The following is a 19232-nucleotide window of genomic DNA, read 5'->3' on the forward strand; positions in this document are numbered from 1 at the left end:
TTTCCAGATTTCTAGTCTAAATGAGCCCTAGTGTCATACTGATAACTACTATATGATAGATGGAGGGGAGGAAAATTTCTCCTCAATCCTTTTAGGGTCCTGGCTGGGTCAGAAAATTAAACTGACCAAGACAGATTAACAAGAGAAAAGCACACAAATTTTATTGAATTTTTACATAAACACGGGAGCCTTTATAAGAGGATGAAGACCCAAAGTGGCCAGAGCAGGATGCTCCCATACCTTTTAGACAAAGAAACAAATAAATCTGTGACTAATTGACATGACAAAGGAATTTGGGCTAGGCCTAACTAGAACTAAGCAGTCTTTATCTTCCTTAACTAAGAAAAGAATTTCCTTGGGCGCCTGGGTGGCTCAGTTGGTTAAGCGACTGCCTTCGGCTCAGGTCATGATCCTGGAGTCCCTGGATCGAGACCCGCATCGGGCTCCCTGCTCGGCGGGGAGTCTGCCTCTCCCTCTCCCACTCCCCGTTTGTGTTCCCTCTCTCGCTGTGTCTTTATAAATAAAAAAAAAAAATAAAAAAATAAAAAAAAAAAAAAAAAAAAGAATTTCCTTAACTAGGACAAGAACAAGGAAGATAAGGGTTATTTTTACTAGGTTTGTTTGCAGATTCCTCTATGCAGGTTTGTTTGCAGAGCCTATTAAGAGTATGTCTCCAATAAAAGGAGAATTTATTTCCTGCCTTTAGGCAGAAAAGAGGGAACTTTTTTCTGTGTTTACCACTTCTCAAGTGCCTTCAGTTCAAAATTATTTTTATATCAAAGAGGCATATTTTGGGGTGACGTATTCTGGTTTTCTTCAGGAACTATTTCTGTCTTACAGAATGTGAGCATCATCACTGGCGTCTTCTTCACATCTGATTTCACAGAAGTCAAACCAGCCTCACTGTCTATCAGCGCCCAGAGAACAGCCTGCCTCCCAGAACATCAGGACCCCACAAAAGGCTCCAGACAAGAACCAGCCACCTCCAGACCCCTTCCAAAATCAAGGAGGCTCAGAAAACCGCTGGAATGGTCTGAGCCCTGGGAAATGACAGCGCCTAGCGACATCAGTTACTCCACAAAATAACCACTGATAACAATCAAAGCTGGAGGAACCTCAGAGATCCCCTGTGCCCAAAGACCCTTGATTTTAATGATGAGACTGAGGCCAAAGGGCTGAAGTCTGTTCTTTAAGGTCACGCAGATTAGGGACAACAAAGTTGAGAACAAAATTCAGGTCTCCAGACTCCGGGGCTCTTTCCCATATACACTCTGACCTGCAAAGTTCAAACCAGGAGAAGCAACTACCTCTTTCTCATCGTCTGAACCCAGAGACCCCAGAGGCCCCTGGGGGCTCTGGGCTAAACTGATCCCACCCTTGGAGCTAAAGAAATTTACCTGCACTGAAGATCTTGTTTCTTTAAGCAAATGGACAGGCTCTAGTCCCAGTGCAATCAGAAACCTGCTGCCTGAGACCAACCTTATATATGAGCCTTTCTCAGCACATGTGCTTGGCTGGGAGTCTGGGTTCCTGGCTCCCAGAGCCTTGGCTCCTCCCCACTGTATGTTCCCTGGAAGGGAGGGGAGCACCCAGGGCTTTGTGATGGTATTGCACGAATACAATTATTTTCTTAGAAAACCAGGCAGACAGAATTTGTTTCAGTAATGCCTTGACAAGAGTTAGTCATCTTCTCACTTCCAGATAAGGGAGGGTATTTGGAGATATGACTTAGAACATTGTTTCATTACAGGAACTAATGCAATGTTTATGTTCTTTTGTGGTCTCTGGAGTTTGATGAAGCCCTCAGGGATGTTCTCTGCTGAGAAGGAACCCAGCGATTCCCCTGTGCCGTTGAGAGATCTCCCTTTTCTTTCCCAACCCTACTTCCTGAAATCCCCCATTTTGGTTCATTTGTCTTCTTGTCTTTGGCCACTCAGGGCTAGAAACGACCTCTATTGATTGTTTCCTTGCATTCCACACTGGCTCTTCTTCCCTTAAAGCCTTTCCTGGCACTCACATGGTGGCTCTTTGGTAGGTGTTCTTGGCTCTCCCAGGACCTTTGTGCTAGGCTCCCGGTACGGCTTGTGCAGAGCTCAGCACAGCGACTAAGTCAGCCCTCACTTGCCTGACTCCATGCTTGCAATCCTTGGGTCCCCAGGACATGGAGCAATGCCTTAATTGCCTAATACCGTCAGTGGAATGAACGAGTTCCTTACTTCTAGAAATTCATCCTCCTCTTCCTTCCTATGGGCTTCTCTGCAGTGGCCTTTGCTCTGACTCTGACCTCTCACATCTTGATCTTTTTGTGCAACTATCTATCACCTCACTCATTTCATTAGCACTGATAAGGAAAATAATACCAGTAGTAATAGCTGTGATGAACTGAATGCCTTTCTTAAGGCATTCTGAGCAGACTAAGACAATAGCCAACATTCCAACATTTATTGGGCCCTTGTGACATGCCAGGTACAATGCTCAATACACTGCATGCAGAATCTCACTGAATCTTCGCAACTCAGTGAGGTGGTACTATTTTCCGCATTTCACAAAAATGAAGCTGAGGCACAGAGCAGTAACCCCACCGAAGCACCCACAGCTAGTAAGCAGCAGAGATGGAACTCAGTCCCAGATGCATCATATTCCACTAGCTTTTCATCATATCAATCAAGAAACCATGTCTTTCTGTCACTGGTAAGTCAAATGCAAAGCTTTCCTCCTGAGTTCAAAGCTCTTTGAATCCTTGCCCCACCTCGTGTTTAAATGGCCAGCCTTCCTTACCCTATTTGGTCTGAGGGTGTTGGGTGTATAGCAGGAGTAGTGGATTTAGGAATCAAAAGACAGGGGAGAAGATCCTGTTTGGTTAAGAAAACTTCAATATTCTCTTCTGAGAAATCAGCATAATTCATCTCTATTAATAATACATCAAGTCACAAATGTGAAAATGTTTTCTAAACACCACAGGGATCTATGCATATAGAGAGGACTGCTGTTACAACTGATCTCCAAGTTGTGTCTTAGACAGAACTTTTTCATTTTTATCCCCTCACCCTGGCACTGATCTTCCCTCTCATATTGGCCATTGTTTCAGGAACTTCTGGCTGGGGCTGCTTCTCAACCCTAGGTCCCCGCTCCACACCTAGAGCAGGGCTGGGACTCACTCTATGTCAGAGCTGTTTTTGTCAGGTCGTCATTGGGCTTGTCATAAACTGTGTGGAAGAGGGCAAGGCCCAGCGGCCATTTCCTCCTTTGATCCTCCTGTGAATTATTGTTTGGGGTAAAAGAAACAAGTCCAAGGAGGCTCACTGGCCTCTCACATGAGCCCTGTGACTTACAGTCATTCAGAAGTCAGATGTCCCCTCCTCATCTGGGGATGAGTCCTATCTTTGCACGGCCTGGGCTCTCCTTGACCCAGGAGTGGGCTGTGGACCAAAAGCAGGTTAGCAAATTTGTGATTTATGACCAGGAGTTCATTTTCCAGTAGAAACAAGGCTTGAGGAGTGGTAAAGTCCACAGGAGGGCTCTGGTGGCCTCCGTAAGCTCCAGAGCAGCAGGACCTGAGTGCTTGCCAAGTTCTGGGTCCTAGCAGAAAATCCAAGGGGGAAAGGAATGCCTCCTTACCTGTGCTAGGTGGCAGAATATTAGAGAAGGAGCACTGACATGAGAGTGGATTCAGGTCCAAGTTCTACCACTGACTCTGTGAAGCTGGGCAGGTCACCTCCTCTCTCTGGGACTTAAGTTACATAAAACGAGGAAGTGGTACTCCATCAACTCTCAGCTTTTTGTTATAACATTCTGTGACTGCTTGGGACCTGCCTTGAGCAAACATTCAAAGGAAAACAAGTTTGTCTCTGGCATCCTCTTACCCCACTCCACAGACTCTCCAAGTGCCCTACACAAACCTAACTAAGTACTCTCTCCAAAGTGGTTCCTTCCTTTTCCTCCAAGCAAAATTCTCGTTCCTTCAGGGCACCAGAGAACAATCTGATGGAATGAGTCCTCATAAATGTGTGAAGAGCTCATACCCCCTTAACCTTGCTATAAGGATTTGCATTTTTTTTAAAAAATAGGGAGTTCCTTATCCAGACAAATTCCTGATTGCTGGAATTTCAGGTAGTGATATAATACGTGCAGAAGTCTGGTTGAGGATGAAGTTAAGGCACTAAGTACAGTAAATATAACTGCTCACAAGTGTTCATGCATGCTCACATGGGTCACTTCTGTTGCTTAATTCAACTCACACTAAAAAACAAGTTAAAACTATAATGTGTCCAACACAACTATAAATGGGGAAAACTACTAAAATACTTATGGACAAGCTCTAACTATTTCTTGCATTGATTCCCTCTGTGCAGATACAAGAGTAAAACAAGAAAATCATGAGGCATCACGGCTCTGGCAAAGGTTACTACTAGCAGCCCTCTAGATAAGAATTCAAAGTCTTGGTAGTTATGGCCGCACCAAAGCTTCATGAAATCAATTGACAGGTTGTACTATTCTCTGATGTTTTTCTTGCTTGATTTTTTTCAACTGGTTAGAGGTTTTCAAAATTAGGATCAAATAAGGTAAAGAGAAGGGATTTGATTTGTGAGTGGGAGAAAGGACCACATCAAGTTCAGAAGAATGAAAGGAAAAATTGGTGATTCCATATATAACTTTTAAGCATTAGAAATTTATCCAAAAACCAAGATTATAAAAAGAGACCTTGTAGGCTAACTCATCCCAAGATTCCAGCGTAAATTCTAAGACCTAAATTATTAATTTCTTTATCCTCAAAATATTTTCAGAATGTCATAGGAAAATATCTTTTAAGAAATTCACTACAAAGTTTGGAAATAAAAACAAACAAGTTTGTTTGTTTTCAATAAGAGAGCGTTTTCCTAAATTATCAGAGAGCTCACCAGAATTTCAAGGACACTTATTTCTAACTCATAACCCAAGCGAACTTGAATTGACAAGATTTGCTGTACCTGGGAAGGGCTTGGGGGTGCACTGGGAGCCACACAGATCAGGGAGGCAGGGCATGATGGTCTGGGATCGGAGAGGGTGAAGAAATGTAGAAATACACTAGGTTACACACCAGGCAGGCAGGCAGCATCAGAGATGGTCCAAAACAGCAATGGGGACCTGGCCACAGAGCACAACTGGATTCCTAGAAAGGGGGGCAGAAACACGTCTGATATCTGTCTAAATGGAAAGCAGGTCCTGGGCAGTGAGCACCTTCGGGGTATTAGGATGCAAGGAAATTGCTTGATCCTAGAAAGGCAAACCAGTGACATTGTTGACTTCAAGACCCCACAAAATCTGAGTTGGGACCTAGCTATTTCCCCAGTCTTGGGGCAGAATTGATCAGTAAATCTTGGGTGGAGGGGCGCCTGGGTGGCTCAGTCAGTTAAGCGTCTGCCTTCAGCTCAGGTCATGGTCCCGGGGTCCTGGGATCGAGTCCCGCATCAGGCTCCCCGCTCAGCGGGGAGTCTGCTTCTCCCTCTACCCCTCCTCCCTGCTTATGATCTCTCTTTCTCAAATAAATAAATAAAATATTTAAAAAAAAAAATCTTGGGTGGAAAGCAGCTAACTGGAAGCAGAAGCAAGAGCCCTCCTCCATCAGCCTCCATTCTGGTCATGTCTTCTCTACCCCCCGCTTCTCTAATTTAGCATGGGTCCAGGGGAGCAGGTTTGTATAGCACTTGAAGTCATACTGGGGCAATACTTGAGACCCATATATGACCTAACTTTTCACTCAGATGGGTAGTACATGTTGGCATTTCTGTAGCAAATTCGTGAAACATCCATTCATCCAGCACTCCTGCCTCTTTCTTTTTTCTTTTTTTTTTTTTTACATGTTTTCTCCCACGACCATTGGAAAGAATCTGATAACCTAATTCACGAAAAGATGCTCATGGCTAATAGTAGTTGAATTGTCAAGTGCCAATGTTTCAATTATAAAATATAGACCTTGATTGGGGCGCCTGGGTGGCACAGTCGGTTAAGCACCTGACTCTTGGTTTCGGCTCAGGAGGTAATCTCAGGGTCGTGAGTTCGATCCCTGTGTTGGGCTCTGCACTCAGAGCAGAGTCTGCTTAAGACTTTTTCTCTCCCTGTTCCTCTTCCCCTCCCCCTTCAATACTCACATGCTTTCTCTCTCTCAAATAAATAAATAAATTTTTAAAAAATAAACACAAGAGGGCCTGGGTGGCTCAGTCGTTAAGCCTCTGCCTTCATCTCAGGTCATGATCCTCAGGGTCCTGGGATCAAGCCCCTCATCAGGTTCCCTGCTGAGCGGGAAGCCTGCTTCTCCTTCTCCCACTCCCCCTGCTTGTGTTCCCTCTCTCGCTGTACCTCTCTCTGTCAAATAAATAAATAAAATCTTTAAAATAAATAAACAAATAAATAAAAATAAACACAAAATATAGACCTTGAAGCATAGCCTTCATCTATGAACAATAAGCCATTGGGGGGGATCCTTTTCTCATGATGGGCCTTCCTAGCATACCCAGAAATCACACAATTATGAAACTATTAACTATTCCTTCAAAGAAAGACTATCCAAAGACAGAAAATTTTATTTATTTATTTATTTGACACACAGAGAGAGAGAGAGCACAAGCAGGGGGAGAGGCATGCAGAGGGAGAGGGAGAAGCAGACTCCCCGCTGAGCAGGGAGCCCGATGCAGCGCTTGATTCCAGGACCCTGAGATCATGACCTGAGCTGAAGGCAGACGCTTAACTGACTGAGCCATCCATGCACCCCCAAGACAGAAATTTAAAAAGGTCTACAGCATGATTTGTTTTCATTTCTTTTTTAGCTCTTAATCTGGTTCCCTAACAGATAAAAATGTTGTCTAGACTTTTTCTTTCAATGTCTCATTGTGTACACCTTGTTTTCTGCCTCTATTCTTAATTGTGTTCTTGGCATTATTAAACTTGTCCAAATCAATACACAACTATGGAATGTATTTCTAACCATTCTTCTTTCTGACCCTTACTTTGTTCCTGACATCCTTTTCCCCTGAGTGTCTTACAATTTTACCTCTACTTATATATTTGTTTTGGTTGGTTTATTTTCCTTTTGACTTGTGACCTAGCCTATCTTTCTTGGCAGAAAGTTTGTTTGCCATTATGATGATCATAACAGGGAAAATTGACTGCTGGGGAAAACAGCACAATTTCCATATTTCCTTCCAAGAGGTGGTGGCAAAGTTTCTGTTAGGAAAGAAGTCCCAATGGTAAATAAACCATGACTAATCCCAGGGTTACAGAAATGAGTAAGACAGGTGCCCAATGCCCAGGAGATCCAAGAAAGGAGGGGAAGAGCATCCTGAAGTCAACAGCATCCCAGTTAGGTGATGATGCCCGCAGAGTTGCCAATATGGCAGCTCCCATTCCTGAGAGTTTTGTCCTCCAGAACCATCTAAAGTGGTGTCTCTAGCATGCAGGCTGCCTGCTCTGCAATTGAAGGAATTCCTAACCTTAACAAGTATGTCTGTTAGCCATCCTCAACCTTGCATTCTCTGAAAATAAGGGATTTCTCTACATCCAGGAAACACCAGGCTTTTATAGAGTTGTGTGGGCAAAAGTCTTCAATGGAAACATGGCAGGGATTTCTGTTGAAACATGTTGTCCTCCCACAGTTCCATGGAAGGGTTTGTGTGTGCCTTTCAAAACATAAAACAAACAAACAAACAAACAAAAAAACCCCGAACATGTCTTTAACTGAAAAGCATAATTCTGATAGGCTTCTGGAATGAGGCGGTAGCCATGAAAGCATCAGTCACCGGGAGGGCCCTCATGTCTGGGCCTCCCCAATGCACGGTGCCTTCCACCTTGATCTGCCTGCTCTGGAAACGTGGCATTTGCGTCCTAGAAAGAGCTTACCTTGAGAGTCAGACGAACCTGGAAGCTTGAACCAGACTCCACCACTTAACGGGTTGTGTAACCGAACCCAAGTTCATCTGCCGGATACACAGTAGAAACAATCACTGGGACCTGGATCACGCAGAAAGGAAAGAGATTATTCGAGAGGCAGCCAAACTTGGAGACAGAAGGACAACGCCCCAAATCTGCCTCCCCAAGGAGAGTCAGGCAACTTTAAAAGCAAATGAGAAGGCCTGGGTAAAAAGTTGCGGCTGTGCTTAGTCCCATAAACCCTTTGGATACTGGTTTCAGGTGGATAGCTTGAGAACTAACCTCTGAGAGTCTCACTCTAATCATCTACAACATAGTAATTATACATACTGGGAAGATCAGTGGAAGAATTCAACTAATATTGTGTTCAACAAATACAACATATTTAGTTCAGGGGCTAGTACATAATCAGCACTCAAAACATTTTGTTAAAATAATGATTATGATTATTCCTTATGATTGGATTCAGTGCTCACAGAGAGGTCTTTGAGGACCCCTTAACCCCCAGGACTGAGTGTGTGCTGCCTACGGGACACCCAGGGAATGCCTGGGCTGGAGATAGGAATGTTCACGATTATTGGCATGCAGGTAGTTAGTAATTGAAATCTGCAAGCAGGCGATATCACAGTAGTAGATTGATTGTTTTGGGCTCACCCTATATCCATAGTGTTTGCCCTCCCATGTGATAGCCCTTCAAGTATAACTTTAAAATTTTTAGTTCCTTAAATTCTTTACAGTACAATGTAGGGACTGGCTCTGTCACTGTTAAACGTGATACATCAGGCCAGATCTGGGGTATACTGTTTCAATTCAAGACCCTACACTTCATAAAAACTATAGCATATCCCCTGCTCTGCTTCATTTTAGGGACTTAGCTTCAGTTTCTCTCTTGACACTTTCAACTGTCCTCGTGAAAATAGACATGAGTAATCTGTGTGAGAACACCTAGCATCATGCCTGCTATGTATCAGGCTCTTGGCCAACACCGATCATCATCATTTCCTATGTTTGTCTTCAGGGAGCTAGAAGTTTATAGTTATTTTTGGCAACTACATCTAAGTGTTGACTCACATTGAGTTTTCCATAAATTAGATCTCATGTCTCTTTAACATGTGAATTCTGTCCCATCCTGTAAAGGACAACCCTTTGAGAAGATACTGAGAAGTGCTTCAGTAGTCTGGTGACTATCACTAGATATCTCCCCAAGCGCCTCCTGTGGTCTCATTTCTACTAATGCACCACCAGCTACCCAGACTTCTAAAAAAGAAGACTCAGGGTGCCTGGGTGGCTCAGTCGGTTGGGCATCTGCCTTTGGCTCAGGTCATGATCCCAGGGTCCTGGGATCGAGCCCCGCATCGGGCTCCCTGCTCAGCGGGAGGCCTGCTTCTCCCTCTCCCACTCCCTCTGCTTGTGTCCCCTCTCTCACTGTGTCTCTCTCTGTAAATAAATAAATAAAATCTTTAAAAAATAAAATAAAATAAAAAAGAAGATTCGAGTATATAACATATATATATGGCATTCCTATATATAACAATAAGCAGTTAGAAGTTATCATAATAGAAATATCTCATCCAGAGTAACAATAAAAATGTAAAATAACAGAATAATCTTAAAGGAAATGTTTTGACCTGTTTGGTGGGAACTACAGTTTATAAAGATGTAGAAGACATATGAATAAATGGGAAGTCATGACATCTTGGATGGAAGGAATAAATATTAAGACTACGTTCATCCTCTTAAAGTTAATTTATAGCTTTAATGAGATTCTGACAAAAAAAATCCCAATGATTCCATTTTTCAGAGGAGTGAAGAGACAGAGAGGTAATTGACAAAATTTCTTTAAAATTAATCTGGATGAATAAACACACAAGAGATTAATGTCCTTATTGTAAATAAGGAGTTCTTTTCAAAACAATGAGAAAAACATTAAACGTTTTTAGAAAAATGAAGGATAAACAAAAACAGACAATCATGGGAGAAATATACATGGTGAATAAACACAAGAAAAATTTCAAACATTTTTGTAATGACACATTTACTAATTTTAAAAAAGAGATATCATTGCCAACTTCCCACATTGGTGAATATTTTTAATTAATAACATACAGTGCTAAAGGGGAAAAAAAACCCCTCGGAACTCTGGTATCATTGTGATAGGGATAAATTGATGTACCTCTTTTGGAAAGCAATTTGGTGATAAGTACCAAAAGCATTAATAATGTTCCCAAAAATTCCATTTATATAAAATATATTACATAAATAAAGCCATGGATGAAGACATATATACAAAAATACTCATCTTTCATCGATGATCACTAAAACAGAACAGATAACTTTGAAATAGAGCTTTTATTATTGTTGACAATAATTCTGCAAAACGACTTCTATGTCCACCATTGACTATGGCTAATTCAATTAATGAAATTTCCATGTAGTTGAATATTAGCATTCACTCCAATTCAATCATTTGGCTAGCTTTCTAGGATATGTGAAATACTCATGGTATTTTGTGGCCTGGGGTCAATGGCATAGTTACTTTGCACAATGACTTTTCAGTTAGAAGAAACAAAAGAGAGAGTGAGAGAAAGAAGACAATGAGGACAAGAGGAAAGAGAATATCTAAGAAATTTTAAAATCACATAAGTAAGGGGGGATATTCATACCAGATATTAAAATGTATCATAAGATCACAGTGATTTTAATGGCACGTTACTAAAAATAGACAAATCACTTACTGCAACAGAACAGATAATTCTGAAATAGGCTTTACGTTCTTCAATCATTTGTACTAATTTATCTTTAAGAAGACCTGCCATGGAAAAGAGAATGGAAGATTATTTAACAGAGAACTGCTCAAGCACCTGGAACCACCCCATAACTTTTACAACAACAATAACAACAAAGATAATGATGAATTAAAAAGTTATATATAAAAATGTCAAACAACAGGACAATTTCAAGAAAAAAATTCTCAAGTATCTGAGTAGAGGAATTCTAAGTTTAGTGTAGTAAGAGAAGGAATCACAAAGAATAAAATCAATAGGGGGCGCCTGGATGGCTCAGTCGTTAAGCGTCTGCCTTCGGCTCAGGTCGTGATCCCAGGACCCTGGGATCGAGCCCCGCATCAGGCTCCCTGCTCAGCGGGAAGCCTGCTTCTCCCTCTGCCACTCCCCCTGCTTGTGTTCCCTCTCTCGCTGTGTCTCTCTCCTCAAATAAATAAATAAAATCTTTAAAAAAAAAAAGAATAAAATCAATAGCTTTTACTATAAAAGTGTTAAACTTCAGTAAGTAAAAAAAAATCTATAATCAGAATTAGAAAGCAAAATGCAAAATAAGTAAAATTAAAAGAGATACAATTTCAAAATGGAGACAAAGCAAGAGGTAGCTGCTGAGTAGCTGACTTTTAAAAGACGTGAGCAGTCTGTAACTTCCACTGTTGTCTGCTTCTGTGTTTAAAAAAAAAAAAAATCCTCTGCCTTGTCAGGTTCCCTCTGTCCGTGCACCTTTTGGGATAGTCATGGCCTTCTTGTCTTATAACCATTGGCCAGCTGTAGGAAATTCACATTTCCAGTCTCTGCTCATCAAGAATCACTTCAGCCATAAGTGAAGTTTGGGGGCCGGCACTAGCCCTGAGCTAGGGATTTTTTTTCCCTTTTAATTAGTCTCTATGCCCAACATGGGTCTTGAACTCACAACCCTGAGATCAAAGTTGCATGCTTTAAGGACTGAACCAGCCAAGTGCCCCTGAGCTAGGTTTTAGGAGAGATGAAAGCCCAGCCTTCCTCCTCCAGGAGCTTCCTGTAGCTCCCCCGGGTGGGCAGACCAACAAAACTTACTACCTGGGAAAGATGCTTGGACTCACTGCTAAGTACCAGACTCCTTCCAGCTCTGGATTCTTGTGCTTTTAGAGTTTCACTGTTTTGTCACATTTCTCACCCAAGGGAGGTTGTCTAGCAGAATGGTGTGATCCAATACTTCTGGCAGGGAAAGATCGATCTATCTGGGTAGGGACCAAGAACTTGTTTCTGTTTTGCTTTGATCAAGAAGCTTAGAGCCACCCGTGTTGCTCACCTCCAAGGAGTCCCAGGTGAACTTATCTGCTCTGACCTTCTCACTGCACCACCCACCTACCTGCCCATTCCCCTCCTATCTACTGCCTCAAGGGTTAAACTATTTTTTGGAATTCTGGAGATTTTGGTAAGCTGCCTCACAGCTTTTATGGATTGAGGGGAAAGTAGGAAAGTAGGATGATAGCTAGCTCCATAGAAGATGCCTCGGTGGGCAAAGCTTTCAGCCTCTCTGTTCCTCCCCGGGAAGCATCCCTATCTTCACTTCCAAGATTGCTGTAAGGACAGATGCTGCAAGAGTAATGCCCCCTCCTGCCCCGCTCCCTCCCCCACTCCTCCTCCCCCAGAATCAGAGTCTGAGGTTGAAGGTACTGGTGGGGAGGTTTTCTAACTACAGCTCACATCTTGCAAGTTATATATGTCTTGCCTTTGGGAGATGAGGGTCTTAGAAAACTGAGCCATGGAGGCTCATCAAACAGGCATGTTAATAAAACCAGACATATACCACTGCTTTCATGGTGTGGCCTTTCTTCTTTGTGATGGTGGACTTGCCAGGTTAGCTCTGCTCCTGGTACACCACGGGATGAAACTAGGTTCCTGCCCATGCGAGCTGGCATGCACAACAGACACGTGTCCCAGCAATTACGTAGATGTGGTAGTAACGGCATGACTCGGGAAAGCAGTTCCTAGACAACTGGACAACTGAACCTAGCCTGACCCTGTTTCTTCATCCCCTTTCCTCTTTGTGCACTTCTGGAGCACAATTTGCTAATCTCCTTATTTTTATTCCAGACTTCCCTGTCCTTATGTGTATTCAGTTGTCATTCATTCAAGGGGAAGTGAACTATTATTTACAGAGTGCTATAGATCTAGTCTATAATTATATCACTAGCTAGCTAGCTAGAAAGATGTAAATACATAACACTGTATTAGGTCCCCGACCAACGCTGTTTTATTCTATTCCCACAATAGCATTGTAAGTGTCATTCTTAGGTCTGGTGTCACGGATGAGGATGTTGTCAAAAGGTGGTTAAATAGTTTAGCCTATTTCTCAATGATAGATATTGGCTGACTTGATGCACTTACCTCTCCAATGGAGGCCAACAAAATGAGTAAACCATGGTTTACACGGGGGCCAGGCTGAGAGGGGCCTGGGTTCTGGGGTTGCAGACACAGGGTCCCCACTGAACTCTCCTGACTCCTCCAGCCTCCCTGAACCAGGGCTCAAGCTTTTATTCCAAGTTGCCTCTGCAGTGTCCATCTCTCTCCCTCTACTTCTGGCCAGACCTTGGTGATCTTGGTGGGAAAGGACAGAGAAAGGGGAAGAGAAGGGCAAGTCCCCTATTTCATAGTGTCACCCCCAAGAGCCTATAGCAAATGCCACAAATTCTATTAGCAATTATATTCTTTCGAGTCAGGGAGCCCTCTTCAGTTAAGATACAAAAGAACCGAAAGAGCTATTCCCTGACTTACGCACTAGCTTACTAAATAGATCCAGATCATGGGGCGGCGCACATGCAGTGACTGAAAGTCATGGTGATCATCATATGCAGAGCTAACAGTGTATATTGAGCACTCTCAATAGACCAGGCACTGCCCTAAGCACAGCACACTCATTGTCTCTTTTAATCCCGAGCGATCCTGTTACTCTCTCCATTCCAGAGACCAGGGAGCTGGGGCTTGGAGAGTGAAGCCACCTCCCCAAGAACACACAGCCAGGATGTTGGGGGACCAGGACTCTGTGTTGCAGGCTGTCTGACTGGGACTCTCCGTGAACCAGCAGGGTGACAGAATATAGGAGCCAGATGCTGAGTTCAGGAGAGGCACTTGGCAGGAGAGAGGCGCTCAGGAGCTGGAGAGGGCTGAAAAGCAATGCTGCTGACACCATGTCGAGTAGGAAAAAGCAGACTTCTAGGAGATGTGTGCTCCGGTATGCTGTTTATCAAGTCCCGAAGCCCTGGGCATCCACAATATGTTGTTCAGGCTTCCATACATATGTGCTAACATTAATTTAAAAAGCAAGGGAATAGAGCACACTAAATTCCAGGTGGGGTAGGAGCAGGATGGGGGAGGAACACATAGGTAGATGTAAATTATTGCTTATTTTTCTAGTCCTTGGATTGATGGGTTCACCAGGTGCTCCATTATATCATTTTAAAATGCGTTAAGAAAAAGAAAGAAAAAATGCAATGAAAAAGCCAGACACAGGGGCACCAGGATGGCTCAGTCGATGAGGCATCTGACTCTTGGTCTCAGCTCAGGTCTTGATCTCAGGGTCCACACTGGGCACAGAGCCTACTTTAAAAAAAAGAAAATCCAGATACAAAAAGTTCATCTTGAACCATGGATTATGAAAAAAATCTAATTTTGAACATCGAAGGACCAGATTTTTTTTTTTTCAAAGGATAGAGGGAATTATAAATGAACAGCCAAGTATCCGTTTTCAAACTTAAGAAAAAGAAATCGTAAATACAGTTGGAGCCCCCGGTGTAACCTATCTCCAGTTTCATTTCCCTTCCTCATCCCCAGAGGACACCGCTTTCCTGATGGTTTTATATTCCCTCACTTCTCTTTTCAGAAGCTCCTACGCATCCACCAACAATGCCCTGTGGTTTTTGCAAGATCTCAAAATTGAGAGAAGTGGCGCTAGGCTACACATCACAGCTCCCCACTGGCTTTATTTATTCAGCGCTGTTTTGTCCTCAGTTGCTCTAGCCCCCTCATTTTCTCTTTTGCATCGTATTTATTTTATTATATGAAGATTATTTTGTAAGAAATTTATTTTATGACATGAACACGGCAAAATGTATTTATCCACCTTCTTGGTCAGGGAAATGTAGCTGTTTATAATATTTGGCTGCCTCACACAGAGCTACCACGAACATTCTGACCCTGATCTCTCCGGGCGCGTGTACGGAGTTTCTCTAGATCCCACCTAGCATCGGAGTTGCAGAGTGGAGGTCGTGCATGTTTTTGGCTTTGCCAGATAATGCCAAATGGCTTCCCAAAGTGTTTGTGCCAATCTACACATCACACAGTGTGTGAAAGTACCCACTGTGCCACATCCTTGCTACCACTCGGTATTATCCAACATTTTTTATTTTTGGCCACGTTGGTGGGTGTGAAGTGTTATCTAATGGTGGTGTGGTGCTTCTCTAACTACTAATAAGGTTGTATATATCGTAAATATCTTTTCACTCTCTTTGTCTATTCAGTTGAGCACTACTGCTTACGTTTACCAATGCCAAATTTATTAATCTTTTCATTTGCAGTTTATGCTTTCGGTGTTTCGTTGAAAACATTCTTCCTGACCTTGTAGCAGTATATATGTGATATCTATTGCAATTTTTCTGTATATCGGGTTTCCACATTGACTGGCTCTTTTACTGTGTCATTGTCCTATTTTTCTATCTCTGCACCAAAGCCACGCCATCTTAACCATTGCAACTTGGTAATGACGTCCCCTAGGGCAAGTTCCCTTCACCTAGTTATTTCTGTTGGTGTTACTGTCTTCTCCTTCTCCCTCCTCCTTTTCCTCCTTCTCCCCCAGTTCCTCCTTCTCCTCTTCCTTCTTCTTCAATATCTTAGTTATTCTTGGAGTATTGTTAGAATCACCTTGTTAACTTCCAGGGAAAACCCTATTCGGATTTTAATTTAAATCCTATCAATTATTGAATCTAGCAATAATGTTGTAAAAAATTCTCATCTTTGAGACCTGGAATCTTTCTATAATTAAACATGGTGTGACTCTTCCATTTATTTAGCACTTCTTTAATGTCTTTCCATTAAGTTTTATCATTTTCTTGAGCATCTTTTGTTAGATTTCTCCCTAGGGTTTTTTTGTTTTTCATAAACCATATCTTTAAAAAAATTCTTTTTTATAACTATTGCTAGTATGTAGGAATGCTGAACTATTACTCGCTTCCTTTCCAAAGAACTCTTCAGGACTGAGAACTAGAGTTAGATGTGTCAACAGGTACTCCACAAATTAGACACTCAGGGCTGACATTCAGTGGTACATAACACCATGGTTGTACTAGTTACTAAAATATTGAAATATTTCCACAGTGGAATCCCCTGACTTCTTCCTTGACACTCTGGCCATGCTGGCCTCTCCCCCTGGACAGACCCAGACCTCCCCAAGTTCCAGATACTACTACTGAGGTCTAACATCTTTTCTTATGTCTATAGGACATTCATGTCAACACTTTTGTAAGAGGAATTTTTGTGTCTTCTGACATTTTTTTCTATTGGTTTTTCTATTGGAATGTTTTCCTTTTTCTTATAGATGTACAGGCATTAATTATGTATTTTGGAGGCTGTTTTATTGGTTTTATGTACTGTAATATCTTTTCACTCCCTTTTGTATCTCTACACCCAGCACATAAACACCAAGGGTGAAATATGTGTGTGTGTGTGTGTGTGTGTATATATATATATATATATATATATATACATATTTTTTTTTCCGCACGGTGGGGGAGGGGGACAGAGGGAGAGGGAGAGAGAGAATCTCAAGCAGGCTCCATGCCCAGTGCAGAGCCCGACACGGGGCTCGATCTCAGGACCCTGAGATCATGACCTGAGCTGAAACCAAGAGTTGGGCACTTAAATGAGTCACCCAGGTGCCCCAATACCAAGGGTGAATATTAATCCAAGTGGTTACTCCAACAGGGTATAAAGAGCTCAGAAAGAAGCAATCAGCTCTGGGGTTCAAGGAGGGAGTCAGGAGATTTGAGCTGTAAGTGAGGAGATTCTAGCCAGCACCCACCTCTGATAATCCCTACCCAAATCCCTGCAGCTTCACCATACTCTTTCACGTGGAGCTCCCACACCTCTCTCCACCACCACATGTTTCAGACTGAACACATCATCTACATTTATTTTCATTGTTATTCTTTTGTTGTGGAAGTATAATTAACATACAGGGTTATAGTAGTTTCAGGTGTACAATATAATGATTCAACAATTCTACACATTACTCAGTGCTCACCATGAGAAGTATAGTCACATGAAAAGATGCTCAACATCACTAGTCACGGAGAAATGCAAATCAAAACCACAATGAGCTACCACCTTACACCTGTCAGAATGGCAAGAATCAAAAAGACAAGAAATAACAAGTGTTGGAGAGGATGTGGAGAAAAGAGAACCCTCGTGCACCATTGGTGGGAATGCAAACTGGAGCAGCCACTGTGGAAAACAGTATGGTGGGTCCTCAAAAAATTAAAAATAGAAATACCCTATGATCCAGTAATTGAACACCTCATCTTTAAATGCTAAATCTGCCCTCTTCCTGACTCCTCTGACTGGTAGACCAGTGTCTCCAACCATCTTGTCTCCTACAGTAGAAAATTCAGAATCATCCCAGACTCTGCCTTACCTTCATTTCCTCTTTTTTATTGCTTACCAGGATCTGTCAATTCTATGCCATAAAAAGTCTCTTGAATACCACCTTTTCCCCATCCTAATTGCTGCTGTCTTGTAAATTTTTGAATAGTTTCCTAATTGGAAACTATTGCCTCTTTTGGCCGCCAGCCTCTTTTGCCTCTCCAGCCCCTCCCTGACTGCTCCCAGCATCAGCAGTCCCGCCTGGACCATTCGCATACTGTGTCCTCATCTGTGGAAGGCAGTGTATGGGAGCCATCCACCTTGGTGGGGAGGAGTTTATCACTGGCATGGTTTAGAATGGTGCTAATATAAAGCAGATTGACTTTGAGTTGGTTTTATTATTGTGTTTAAATTCCCTACAGACAATGCCACCCCTTTTGCCTAACGTGGCCAACACTTACCACCCTGTTGTCCTTGGTGCAGCCCTGGAAAGAATATGTTCTGCCTCAGAGCTGCCATGAAGGGTGAATGGAACATGCTCGATGAGAGCTTAGCCCAGCCCCTTTCACATTCTGAGCGCTTAGTTAATGTTAACAGTTAAGCAGTACTATTGGGTCCCTATTTCCTATATGATTCCTGCTCTGGCAAGCAAAGCCTTTTGCACTGGCCTCGCTCACTCCCTTCCACCCTCCTATACTCTAGATATAGAAACTGTTTACTCTGACTTCTTCCATCTTCCCAAGTCTTTGCAAAGCCCTGTACACGGTCTGGGATGTCTTCTCTGCTTCTCTGAGGAGTCATCATTTAGGATCCAGGACATGGTCATGCTTTCTGGGAAGCCTTCCTCAGATCACACAGACAAAAAGAATGCCTCCTCCCCCTGCGCACCCATGGCCCTCTGCTCATGGCTCCTCCTTACAGCTCACCCCGAAAGGAGCTCCTGCGAGGGAGAGTCTGTGTGCGCTCATCTTTGTGATTAACTGTGTATCCACAGTCACCATAATTGTGTCTGCCCCATAAGACCCACTCACCACCTGTGGGAGTTTTGCTTGTTTTGTTTTGTTTTACTGGAAGGAATGGACAAATGAATGAACGAATGAATGGGAATGGTTTTGACTTCACCCTAGATCTAGCAAAAAGTTGGGGTATTGACAGTTGTGGTCATTTTGTGTAACCTGATATCGGATTCTTCTTTCCACGCCCCAAGGAAAATGTTCCCAGATGCTAGAGTACCTGTCTTCCTAAGGCATTGGCCTCGGTAACTAAAGGAAAGGCTAGGCTATTCAAAAGCAAGGAGAGGGTGGAGCGGGTCAGCTCTGTCTTCACAGCTGTCCCTGAGAGGGCGCTGTTCCCAAATCAAACCTCCAGAGGCCCGGACCGAAATACCGGAGCGTTCCCACAGGACTCAGCATCCCTCCCTTCCCAGGCTGCGGTCGCCGGTCCCCCGCGCGGAGCGCCTGCCCACACACATGGCGGCGCCCTGCTCAGCTTCTCGGCGCCGGGCCCGGCTGGCCTTGCCAGTACTCGGGGACTTCCTCCGCGAGCCCGCTTCCTGCACGGCTGGCATTTAAACCGGCGCCTGGGGCTGCGGGCTGCGGCTGCGGCTGCTGAGCTGTCCGCGGGCTGGGCCACGCCGCCGCCCCTCCTGAGCCGGCCGGGCGCGCAGGAGCCGAGCCGCAGCATCCGCTCGCCGCACCGGGGCCAGGGCTGGAGAGGTCGGGGGAGAGGAGGGGCAGGTCGGGGACCCGGCATCGCACCCCGGCATCTGGCAGTTTCTTTGCAGGTTTGACTTTAATTTCCGAGATCGCAGCCCTTCTGCCCCGCTCTGATTATTTCTCCTCCCCACCCCGCCTTGGCCGCTGCTGGCAGCTGGCGCTGGGCTGGGCCCCAGGAGCTCGGGCCGGGTGCGTTCCCGCCGCCCCAGGGACCGCT

Source organism: Neomonachus schauinslandi, chromosome 10, assembly GCF_002201575.2.
Source record: "Neomonachus schauinslandi chromosome 10, ASM220157v2, whole genome shotgun sequence".
In the NCBI taxonomy this organism is placed as follows: Eukaryota; Metazoa; Chordata; class Mammalia; order Carnivora; family Phocidae; genus Neomonachus; species Neomonachus schauinslandi.